Source organism: Hetaerina americana, unplaced genomic scaffold, assembly GCF_022747635.1.
Source record: "Hetaerina americana unplaced genomic scaffold, ioHetAmer1.1.p SCAF_11, whole genome shotgun sequence".
NCBI lineage: Eukaryota > Metazoa > Arthropoda > Insecta > Odonata > Calopterygidae > Hetaerina > Hetaerina americana.
Genome location: NW_027286181.1, coordinates 102,183 through 114,882, shown reverse-complemented (window position 1 = coordinate 114,882; position 12,700 = coordinate 102,183).

The window sequence follows — 12,700 nt, the reverse complement described above, 5'->3', positions numbered from 1 at the left end:
TGTATTCTATATTCCTCTCGATTAATAATCTCATTACTGCAATGGCATCACGCGTACCTCTCCCCTTCCTAAACCCAAACTGATCATCCCCTAAGTAATCATTTGCCCTACTCTCTATCATTTTGTTTATGATCCTGAGAACAACTTACGCTGCGTGGGATACCAAACTTATTGTTCTGTAGCGCCTTTACCTTTTTCGGAATAGGAACTAACATTGATCTCACAAAGTCTTCCGGCCAGATTCCTTCCTCATAGATACTATGAATCAGTCCATATAGACTCTTCCTCCCACATTTTCCTAAACATTTCAGAAGTTCCGCAGCAGTTGGAATGTTATCCACCCCCACGGCCTTATTTAGTTTAATCTCCCTGCATGCCATTTCTATCTCATCGTCGAGTATGTATGGACCTAAGCTATCTTCCTCGACGTCATGTTCCTTTTCTATGTCTAACTTTGTTGGTCTAAGTTCTTAACTATACTGTCCTTCTATGTACTCCTTCCATCTCTCTTGGATCTTTCCTGTGTCAACTATTATCTTAACCGGCCTTATTCTTAACTGCAAGCATAGATCTTCCCTTCTTACTTCCCGATAGTGATTTAACCTTGCTGTATAGCGCACTAGTTTCTACCTTCCTAAGCAAACATTCCAGGTCCTCACACTGCGGGTTCCACTATGTTTCTTTTGTTTTATTTGTTATCCTCCTCAATTTATTATTTTACTTCTTGTACTTCCTTCTGCCTAAATCTATGCGTACATTTTGCTATTTCTTTTTCTCGTCTATCTTTCTAATCATCTCACTCGTGTTCCATAAAATTTAAAGGAAGTGTACTAATCCCAATGCTATTTGTATTTAAATATCGCTTTTTAGTTGGTTGCAAAATTAATGCCTGGATATAGCAAATAGAGTACGTATCCTGAGATTACTAGTTTATTGAGATACTACGGTAACACTATTCATGTGAAGAGAATGATTATTGGCAGGCCTGTTAATTTCGTATATATTTCCTATCTATTACATCGGATAATTATTTATTCTTAAAAATACAGATTTTCAAGTATGATGTTTCAAACAATCGCCCTATCTCATTTCTATCAATCCTATCTTCCGTTTGTGAGCGTATTATTCTTCACAGGATTTATTATTTCACCTCTCCATTTTTATCTTCCCAGCAACATAGTTTCCTCCCAGAAAAATCATACCTGACAAATCCTGCTGTCTTTCAGCACCACGCCGTAAAGACTTAAGACAAATCAAGTCAACTTGATGCCATCTACCTTGACTTCTCCAAGACTTTCGACGCCCTGCATCATCAACTCCTCCTTCATATACTCAGCCAACAGTTTGGCATACATTGTTTCTCACCAGCGGAACCCAGCGTGTGATACTCTCGGATGCCTTTTTCTCTTGGTCTCCTGTGACTTCTGGAGTTCCCCGGGGCAGTGTCCTTGGGCGATATCTTTTCAATTTATTCGTGAATGATCTTCCTTCACGACTCCTTTCCTTAAAGATCCATACCCTTATCTATGCTGATGATTGCAAGATTTACAAGCAAGTTGAAGGTGAATACAGTAAGTATTCACCTTCAACTTGCCTTAAATCAAATTTTCCTGGGGTGTGATAGCTGGAAGTTTAACTTAAACCCTGGAAAAAGCAACATCATGACTCTTGCCCTGGAAAAAAATCTGACATTCAACTATACACCCCATTAACTCAACTTCCTTATCAACTCCCTTAAACAGCGCAACAAATATCAAAGGCCAAGGCGTTGTAACCGACCATAAACTTAATTACTCCGAACAAATTCAGATTGTAAAACATAAAGCAATGTCCCTATAAGGCCTTCTTTACTGCTTCATACAAATTAAAGATCCAATGGCACTCCATTCGTACTATTCAACAATTGTCCTCCCCATAGTATCATATTGCTCCCCAATTTGGTCCACCTCATCCCCAACTAATCCTAAATCCCTCGATTGCATCTCTCACTCCTTTGCCAAAATAGTCAAACACCGAGTCCCACATTTCCGCAATATGTCCTCAATTGCTGATCTGTCTTCTTTATCCATTTATAGTCCCCAAAGCCGCAGACTTAAAGCTGATTTAAACTCCCCCACAACACCCTAAACTCGACTATTGATTGCCCTGAACTGCTCTCTCTCTCTCTTCAACCTCAGGATACCAACTCGATCCACCCGCACCCACTCCCTACTCCATCTCTGCCTATCCCTAGGATATCTCTCAGCAAGCCTTTATTTTGCCTCTCCTCCCTTCTCAATCACTTTCTCACATTGTCAACCCTTTTAATTTATAATGCAACAATTTCACCAGCCAAGCTTTATACCACCTTTCAACAAATTGAATTCTTCCCCTGTCCATGCTCGGTTCTCGTTGTTTATTGTTATGCTGTTATTGTATTTTGTCCTCTTTCATGTTTTTGCTATATTTTTCACTGTAAATTGGCACTACTGTTGTATGAGAATAATGTTTTAAAATGAAACAAATAAATGAAATGCCACCAACTCTTTCCCCTTTTTCTATTCCATGTCTCTACCACCATCACGCAAATCTATTTAGCTAATAAAAATATTTGATTAAGAGTATACCTTTGAGTCTGGACATCTATTTAGTCAGAAAAACCGAGCTTATTATCGTGTTGAACATTCAGTGGCAGCAGCTTTCTTCGTGATTGATTTTCTTTTAACGCCTTACAAAACCTAAAATTACACGCATGCCCCCTGTTTTCCTAATAAAAATTAGTTGCGAATAAGTATAGTCGTTCCTCTGTCGAAGTAAATTAATTTTATAATGGCAGAGAAACACGTTTGATTTTTTTGCTGCAGACGAATTTCTCAAGGGGTGCGGAATATAAGTAATTTACCTTCGTCAAAATCCTGGCCATGTTATTCACTGAGTAACGGTTTAAAGAAACGTACTATTCATTTAGCGCATATAATTTTTCGCGGCACGCATGGTCCGCCGGCGAATGAAAAAAGTGAGCTGCGAATAAAAGACGGCACGCAATTGCATGCAGTCGCACGCATCGCCTGCAACAACAAGCAGTAAACGGTCTCATTACGTCCCTCTTGAGGGTGCACAAATGCATCGGCGCAAAATTCGGCCACCCGTCCCGTGGGGAGGGGAGGGGGGGACACACGAGGGGTGAAAGAGGGAAAAAGTGGCCGGCGGGCGAACCCTTTGCTTGGCTCCGACGGTGCGGCGGCTTACCTCAAAGGGACGGAGGAAATTGGAGGGAGGGGCGGAGGGGAGGCAGATAGGGGGATGGGGGATGGGAGGGGAGGGAGGCGGGCGTCAGGGTGGAAGGAAAAGGAAACAAATGCTTTCATTGGCGCGAGTGTGCTCGGGAGATGGTAATCCCAGTCTGACGCGTGGCCTAAGCCGTGGGTGGGGCGACTGTTATACGTAATTTGCAATCAATTAAAGAAAACAATTATTTAGTTTCCTACCAGATAATTTATGTTTATGAGTAAACTACATGTGATATATATATATATATATATATATATATATATATATATATATATATATATATATATTTTTTTTTTTTTTTAAAGGTTATCTACCGGTTAAGGTAGGTTTTTCGATGGACACAACTACCAAACAAATATTTTGTGACTACTAACAAAACACAACCCTAAATTCTACTCTACACCAGGTCCCTCTTCATCTCTGAGTACTTTCTTCTGCCCTTCATCCCGTCCAACATCCCTATCCTGTTCCTTCCCTTTCCTCTTTTGCCCAACATTCTACCCTCTATCACAGTCTTCAACATCCCACTGCCGGTCAACACCCCCTTCATCCACTTTTCCTGCCTCCATAGGATTGCTCCCAACATACCCCTCTCTTCGCCCACCATACCAAGTACTTCCTCGTTTGTTTTCTTCTCTGTCCATTTCACCTTCTCCATTCTTCTCCACACCCACATTTCAAAAGCCTCCAGTCTACGTCTATCCTCCTGCTTCAATGACCACGTTTCCGCGCCGTACATAGCTACGCTCCATATCAAAGTTTTTACGAGTCTTTTCTTAACATCCTTACTCAAAGTCCCCGTCATCAACTCCCTCCTCCTCGTGAAAGCCTCTTTGCCTAGCGCAATTCTTCTCCTTACGTCCCTACTACTTTGACCGTGTTGGTCCAAAACACTACCGAGATACGTAAACTGTTCTACCTGCTCTAGTTTTTGCCCTCCTATTTTAATGTTAAGCTTGCCCTTTTTCTTTCTAGAAAATCGCATAACCTTTGTTTTATTAATGTTGATCCTCATCCCATACCTGTCGCACTGAATTTCCAATTCACTCAGCAATGCTTGCAGCCCCTTGGCTGACTGACAAACTAAAGCTTGGTCATCAGCAAACCTAACTGATTTTACGAATTCCCCGCCCACTTTCATTCCTACCTCGAGTTCTTCCCATGCCTCTTTGATCATTTCCTCTGCATACAGGTTGAACAGCAACGGTGATAATGGGCAACCCTGCCCTACACCCCTTCCTAACACTGCCCATCCTGCCTCCCCGTTTCCCACCCGCACCTGAGCAGTCTGAGACATGTACAGGTTGCGGATTAGCCTCCTTTCCCTCCAATCTATTCCTATTTTCTGCAATATACTCATTAGTTTTTCCCAATTCACTCTATCAAACGCTTTTTCGAAATCTACGAAGCAGGCAAATACATCCTGGTTGTATTCTATATTCCTCTCGATTAATAATCTCATTACTGCAATGGCATCACGCGTACCTCTCCCCTTCCTAAACCCAAACTGGTCATCCCCTAAGTAATCATTGGCCCTATTCTCTATCCTTTTGTTTATGATCCTGAGAACAACTTTAGCTACGTGGGATATCAAACTAATTTTCCTATAGTCCTCACATGACGTGGCCTTTACCTTTTTCGGAATCGGAACTAAAACTGCTCTCACAAAGTCTTCCGGCCAGATTCCCTCCTCATAAATGCTACGGATCAGCCCATATAGCCTCTTCCTCCCACATTTTCCTAAGCATTTTAAAAGTTCCACGGGAATGTTATCTACCCCCACGGCCTTATTTAGTTTCATCTCCCTTAATGCCCTTTCTATCTCATTGTCTAGTATGCCTGGACCTAAGCTGTCTTCCTCTACGTCATTTTCTTTTTCAATGTCTAACTGTGTTGGTCTGAGTTCTTTACTATACAGTTCTTCTATATACTCCTTCCATCTCTCTTGGATCTTTCCTGCGTCAACTATTACCTTACCCGCCTTATCTCTAACTATTAGCATAGCTCTTCCTTTCTTACTTCCCGATAACGATTTAACTTTGCTGTACAGCGCACCGATTTCACCCTTCCTCTGGAGACTTTCCATATTCTCGCACTGCGTCTTCCACCATGCGTCTTTTGCCTTATTTGTTGCCCGCCTCAATTTATTGTTCAATTCTTTGTACTTCATTTTGCCTAATTCTGTATTTATATTCTTCCATTTTCGCCGCTCATCCATCTTTGTAATCATCTCATCCGTGATCCATGGTTTCCTAGTCCTTTTAGCGTTAACGGTTCCAATAGTGTCTTTTGCGGCTTTAGACAACCCTTTTTTGATCATTTCCCATTTTTCTTCGATAGTAATAAGCCCTTTACCATCCTCCATGATTTTCTCTACCGCCTGTTTGTATTCCTTCCTTTTCAACCCATTTAATGCTTCTACATTCCATTTTCTAACTCGCCGCCCCTGCCTTATCTTTTTGAAACGTACACTACATTTCATAACAACTAAATTGTGGTCTGAGTCCGCATCCGCTCCCGGAAAGCTGTGGGAATTTATCACACTATTCCTAAACCTGTGTCTAACCAGGATATAATCTAGCTGATATCTTCCTGAGTCACCTGGCATTTTCCATGTATACCTGCGTCTTTTGTGGTGTCTAAACCAAGTGTTGGTGATGACTAACCCCTGTCTCCTGCAGAACTCAACTGCTTTCTCCCCGCGGTCATTCCTCGTGCCTAAACCGTAGTCGCCCACCTCATCACCATCTCTTCCTTCGCCTACCGTCGCATTCCAATCCCCCATCACTATCAAATGTTTCCCTGCAGGAACACACGCGATCATGTCCTCTTACTGATCGTATATCTTATCGACCTCTTCTTCCTTATGGTTGCTCGGTGGCATGTATACCTGAATAATAACTAAGTTCGTCGGTTCTGCTTTTATCTCCACTAGTAGTATTCTATCCGTTACCTGCTCTATGTTGACTACGCTTCTTCCTACCTCTTCATTTAATACTATGGCAACCCCTCGTTGGCTCTCGTCCCCACCGCTGTATATTATTCTATACTTATCACTCCAGTAATCCCCGCTATCTTTCCATCTCACCTCGCATAGACCTAAAATATCTATATTTCCCCTTTCCATCTCTCGCTTAAAATTCTCCAATTTCCCTGTCCTCATCATTGTCCTAACATTCCACGTTCCTATTCTAACTAATTTGGTCTTCTTCTCCTGCGTCTTCTGTCCTGCTGCTGCTGGTTTTCCCTTGCAAGGGTTTAGTGGGATGACGACCGCGGAAGCCTTGCCTCCCCCGCTGCCGGGCACGACACACGGCCGATTGGGCCGAGCCCCGTGGTTGCCAGGACTCAAATTATCTCTATTGTCCATCATATTTTTCTAGGGAATGATAATTGAGGTGGTTTCCCGTTGCCTTCCTCAATAGTGTTTTTAACGTGACACCATCACTTACTGGCCGCCCCACTGGGGTCAGACGCCATTGCAGCCGCCTCACTGAGGAACAGACGCTGCGTGGACTACCTTTCGTCTGGCCCCTCACCTTCGACCTATCTGGCATGGGTGACCCTACCAGGAGCAATAATTATTACTCCCGCCAGCACAGCTCTAGGGGTCATCGGAACGCACAAGCCCTTCCACCACGTCAAGGTTGTAGTCCGATATATATATATATATATATATATATATATATATATATATATATATATATATACTCTGGGACGAACCCTGTATATATAACCATAAGCACAGTAATCAACCCGAAGGTCGGCTTGGTCGGTGTTGATAAAGTTCACCCAGTACTAAGCCCTATGCGGCATGTGAAATTCACACATCAGGGTAGGGGGGCCAGTTCCTTTCCCTGTGCCGGTTACTGTTTCCCAGGAAGATCTGTGACCCGAAAAATCTCACAGCTTGTGTAGATCTGCCGGTGCCCAGAGAGGTTGCCTGGTAATTGAACCCGGGCCCTCCGGTCAGTAATCCAACTTCTACCCCTCGACTTTCAAAATTAATATTTTTTTTTCGAAACGTAGAGTGGTTTTTGTCCGTTATTCAATGAGTGACAGCTGTTTGAGATAATGGTGGGTTCCGATTTGATTAATTCCTGTTTTAAATTGTCATCACCAAATAATCATACATAACCTGAGTAAGTAAAAAAATTATCTCAATGCTCTCTGTTAATGAGAGATAAAATGAAAGGAAGTGGTGGCGGTTACCAAATATATTGTATTCCAATGACATAAATGCCGCAAGATCAGGCTAGCAGTGGTCGATTTCCCCCCGGTCACGGAGGATAGAATAGGAAAGCCTTTACCTGAAACAAGTGTTTACTTGAATAAACCAAGGTCAATTTTACTGAGAATTTATTTCCTTTGGGATAGTGCGTATACATCTTAAATGTAGAATTCATATGTCTTAGTAGTAGTTTTGAGGGGAGGCGACCGACAGCTAAGGTCATTTGCGCCATAGGGGAAGGACAGGAAAAGATGAAGGGTGGAGAGAAACCCGGCGTCGGCATTAGCCTACTCTTTACGAAAGGCGCCAAGGGGTCCGCGGCTTAACGTCCCATCCGACGGACGGCGTGCTCACTCAAAGTGCCCTCCACAAAGCAGCTCAAGTAGGGATCGAGATACCTCTGAAAAATATTCAACACCGCCAGGATTTGAACCCGCGACCTCAGGGTGGGAAGCCAGTACGTTAGCCCCCGCACCATCTCGATCCCCTTCATATGTCCAACTGGCAGCAATTCAGTTACAGGAAGTTAGTTGTTGTCTGAATTGACTATATTTCAGCTGGAATCTCGTGTATCTGTTACATGCTTGGCGTGCTGATTTATTGAGTTTACAGTTAAGGATGAGAAAAGAATTTATCTTTTATGCAGTTTTGAAGAAAAGAGAGAGAGTTATTTCAGGGCGTATATGTTGTAAACATGTATACATTTTCCTGTATGTTGACCTGTATAATATGTGGAGTAAATTTGGTCCCAAGTGAAATATTTTTAACCGAAACAAGTAAAAAAATTGCCAACAGCTCTCATTTAGAAATCAAGCTTTTTACTTACTTTAGAAAACAAGCAATTATTTGGACACCATTGACAGAATTAGCATTTCGAACCAAGGATGCAACAGTACTCTTATATTCTAAATCTATGAAACACATTGTTTTCCGTTAATTTAGCTACAGCGATTGAAATATGAACGTCCGGATTAAAGTCATCCTTATTTCTAAGTAATGAATGGCAATTGCAATTGGAAATGAGCATTTAAAACTGTCTTCGGTTAGGATAGAAACAAAAAGCAAAGAACCCATTCAGAGGCTCCGAATTGTGAAATTTCCGTCAAACTCACGAAAGGACCGCTTCGATGCGATCGTTTAATTTAACGCATTCTGATTTGCACTTTAAGTTCAGCTAGCGTGTTCATGTCGCATCCATGCGCTTTCGTCACAGTCAGCGTTGGTGGAGGGGACTGAGGGATAACGAGGCCCCTTCGCGCGCCCCCGGGAGCGGATTCTGCCCCCCCTCCCCCCGGGGTCCGTCGCGTGGACGGCGGCGGGCCGCTCCCCGGCACCCAACCCAATCCTGCCATCCCTGCGGCGGCAACAGACGTGAGACGCGCACCGGAGCACGTGGAAAAAATCGAAATCTTTTCACGCGATCACCCCTTGGCTTCACACACACGATCCGCTGGAGGACGGGCACGTTATAATGCCCCCTGCTCCCGCCTGCCAATCAAGACAGGGAGTCTCGGGGGCTGAGAGAATATCCGGGGCCGATTTGGTGGGTATCTATAACTCGGGGCACCAGCGTTCTCCGGGGGGTTTGGGGGGCAGTCGCTGCGTCGTCCTTGGGATCCTCAGTCGATGACAGTGCCGCTGGGCGCGAAGCCGTGAATGCGAAGGTCGGGGCATCAACATGCTATCGGAGAAATCCGCCAAATTCGCCCAAGTAAGTCGTTAGAAGTACGCAGGTAGCCAACGAGAGATTTGGGGGATTTTGTCGAATTCGAATCGTATTTGTCGAATCACTGGAAGCAGTCAAGTGCATTGCACGGGAAAACTTTGAAGGTCACCCATGATTGCTTTGATCGGTGGTGAGGGTAGAACCGAACTCAGGCCTACGGCGTGTGAATCACATCATAAAGCTGCGCCGCTTGACTTTGTTTCGGAGAGAATGGATCTAGATTCCAAATAATCTTACAATTTTAGTTTTGGATGGAGTATCCAGGGGCTTCGCCATGATTTGAATCCTTTGACTTCTCAGTCAGGCGTTCTGTGCCTAGTAGGCCAACACACCCTATTTATAAGAAGTAGAAAACCTCCAAAGGCAGATATTTGAATGTACAAATCCAATTAATCTTAAATTTTTCGTTTAAGAATGATTTGATTAATTGGTGACAATTCAATCGAGTAGTAGAAGTTTTGAGGGCAGGTGACCGACAGCCAATGTCATTTGCGCCATTAGGGATGGATGGGAGGGGATGAAGGGTGGAGAGAAACCCGGTGTCGGCATTAGCCTACTCTTAACGAAAGGCGCCAAGGGGTCCGCAGCTTAACGTCCCATCTGACGGACGGCGTACTCATTCTAAGTGCCCTCAACAAAGCACCTCAAGTAGGGATCGGGATACCAATGAAAAATATCTGCTGTCTTCAGGATTCGAACCCAGGCCCTCTGGGTGGGAAGGCAGTTACGTTAGCCCCCGCACTATACCGATCCCCCAGTTCAATCGAGCAACTCACATTACGCTTACATCTGATTTTAATTAAAAATGATGGGGTTGATCAGGAACTGGGCTGTATTTGGTCAATGTGTTCCCAGAGGGACTGTTGCATTTCCTGGGATTGGTATTCTTCACACTTCGGTGCAGAGATTGTGATGCACTCTTGTAGATTACATGCGTAAAGTGCTTCGACTGAGATGTCAAGTTGTACATGCGTGATGCACTTGGACATGCTCTATGCTTTCGAATCACTGTTCCTCATTCTCCCTACAGTAGGCAGAAATTGGACGTTCCTGAAATTAAAATTAATATTCTTCATTCAAATTTAGAAAAAAATGCATCAATATTCATCTGCCAACGTTTGAAATGCAATTTATGGTCCCGTTTTTTATCCTTTTCCAATTTCTTCAAAAGAATAAATCTTGCTCCGTCTTTTCCTCTTTCAAATCACATATTTTTTTGTTTCTTTTTGCCTCATCAGCATATTGCTCTTGAAATATCACACTTGACACTTGACAACTTTCCCTACGAGAAAATTCATTCACTCTGCTGTCGCCTGTTATTTATTTTCTCCAAACGTTGCCGAACCCCCTTCGAGGGCCCCGAGTATTGCATGCTATGTCTTAGAGCTCTTCTTTCTAAAAATGTATCAATTATACTCTAAAGGATTGCAGTTGTGTTTAAAAATTGATTTTTATAGGTCTGTTTCGAACGTTTTCGTGATTTAAGGTAAAAACCCAATGGATATAAGGAGAGTCTACGGAGCGTTACTTAGCGATATTAAAGAAACAGCGCACATTGTCAAGTGAACTGAACGAGGTTTACTGAAAGCTTCGCTCATCACCTCAGGGATAAAAAACTTTTACGTAAATAATTGGATCGAGTGAAATAATTTCACGCTTGAATTACAGGAATTCACAGCTATATCTCGCATATGAATATGTTCCGTTCTGCTCATCAATGTCATATACTTTTAGTGAAAATCAATGAGTAAATAATAGAAAAATTGGTTTACGTTGAAATAAAAATAAAAGTAATTCCAAATATAACGTAGGTTACTAGTTCTCGTGCCTTATTTTTTTTAACGAGAACTTTGGGGTCTGCTCTTCTACTTTGCTTGCAGGATTAGAGATGATTTTTCAAAAAATTAAAGGAAAAAAGATGGAAGGTATCAGAGGAAAATATTCGATAGATCTGAACAATTTTTACTCGAAGGAGGGCAATTTGCGGAGTGGTTCCGTTTCAGTAGGAGGCGACACCCGTTCAGGGCTTCCGGCGCGTGGAGAGGAATCGCCGGCAGCAGCGCCATCCCTCATCCAAATGACACCTCAACGAACAGATGCTCGCATTCCGGCACCAGAATTGAAAGATGGGCGGCCGCGATCACGATAGCAGATACGATGTACTGGAAGGCCCTTGACTACTTCACATTAATGCGTGGACGGAGTATGTCAGCTCGTTGGCCCAGTAACGCCTGTTCTGCCGATAAACATTATCTTTTATCTTGTCGGCTTCAGATTCCGTTATGTATATGGCCGTAGAGTGTTGCTTGAATGAATAATGGTGATTCTATGAAAGATTTCATGCGAACTCGAGTGGGGAAAATTTATGACGAGGGTTCAGCAGCGCATTATTGATCTACCAAAACTTGTTCTTTTAATGACCCCTTTTGCCCAGTAAACAGAGAGTGTAAGCCTTATTTGTATTCATTATTGAGGTATTATCCACCATATACTAAGATGCTCATGGCGCTGCAAAAGACAAACTTCGACGGTTTCTTTGATTCAAGGAATTTATCTGTTCAGAGGATTAATTCATTGAGGGATCCTAATTTCCAATTTTTATGGACGTTTATACTTTTTCAGCATGATTTTTTAATTAATATATTTTACTTTTTAGTAGACAAGCTTTAGTTTGTCAGTCAGCCAAGGGGCTGCAAGCATTGCTGAGTGAATTGGAAATTCAGTGCGACAGGTATGGGATGAGAATCAATATTAAGAAAACAAAGGTTATGCGATTTTCTAGAAAGAAAAAGGGCAAGCTTAACATTAAAATAGGAGGGCAAAAACTAGAGCAGGTAGAACAGTTTACGTATCTCGGTAGTGTTTTGGACCAACACGGTCAAAGTAGTAGGGACGTAAGGAGAAGAATTGCGCTAGGCAAAGAGGCTTTCACAAGGAGGAGGGAGTTGATGAGAGGGACTTTGAGTAAGGATGTTAAGAAAAGACTCGTAAAAACTTTGATATGGAGCGTAGCTATGTACGGTGCGGAAACGTGGTCATTGAAGCAGGAGGATAGACGTAGATTGGAGGCTTTTGAAATGTGGGTGTGGAGAAGAATGGAGAAGGTGAAATGGACAGAGATGAAAACAAATGAGGAAGTACTTGGTATGGTGGGCGAAGAGAGGGGTTTGTTGGGAGCAATCCTATGGAGGCAGGAAAAGTGGATGAAGGGGGTGTTGACCGGCAGTGGGATGTTGAAGACTGTGATAGAGGGTAGAATGTTAGGCAAACGAGCAAAGGGAAGGAACAGGATAGACATGTTGGACGGGATGAAGGGAGGAAGAAAGTACGCGGAGATGAAGAGGGACCTGATATGCAAGCCTTAAGCGTGTCAGTTTACGAATGAATTGAGTGTTCATCCAACAAACACACTAACGTATAGCGAGAAAAGTTCAAAAAGCTCAAAAGTTTAAGCATCACTATATACTGAGGAG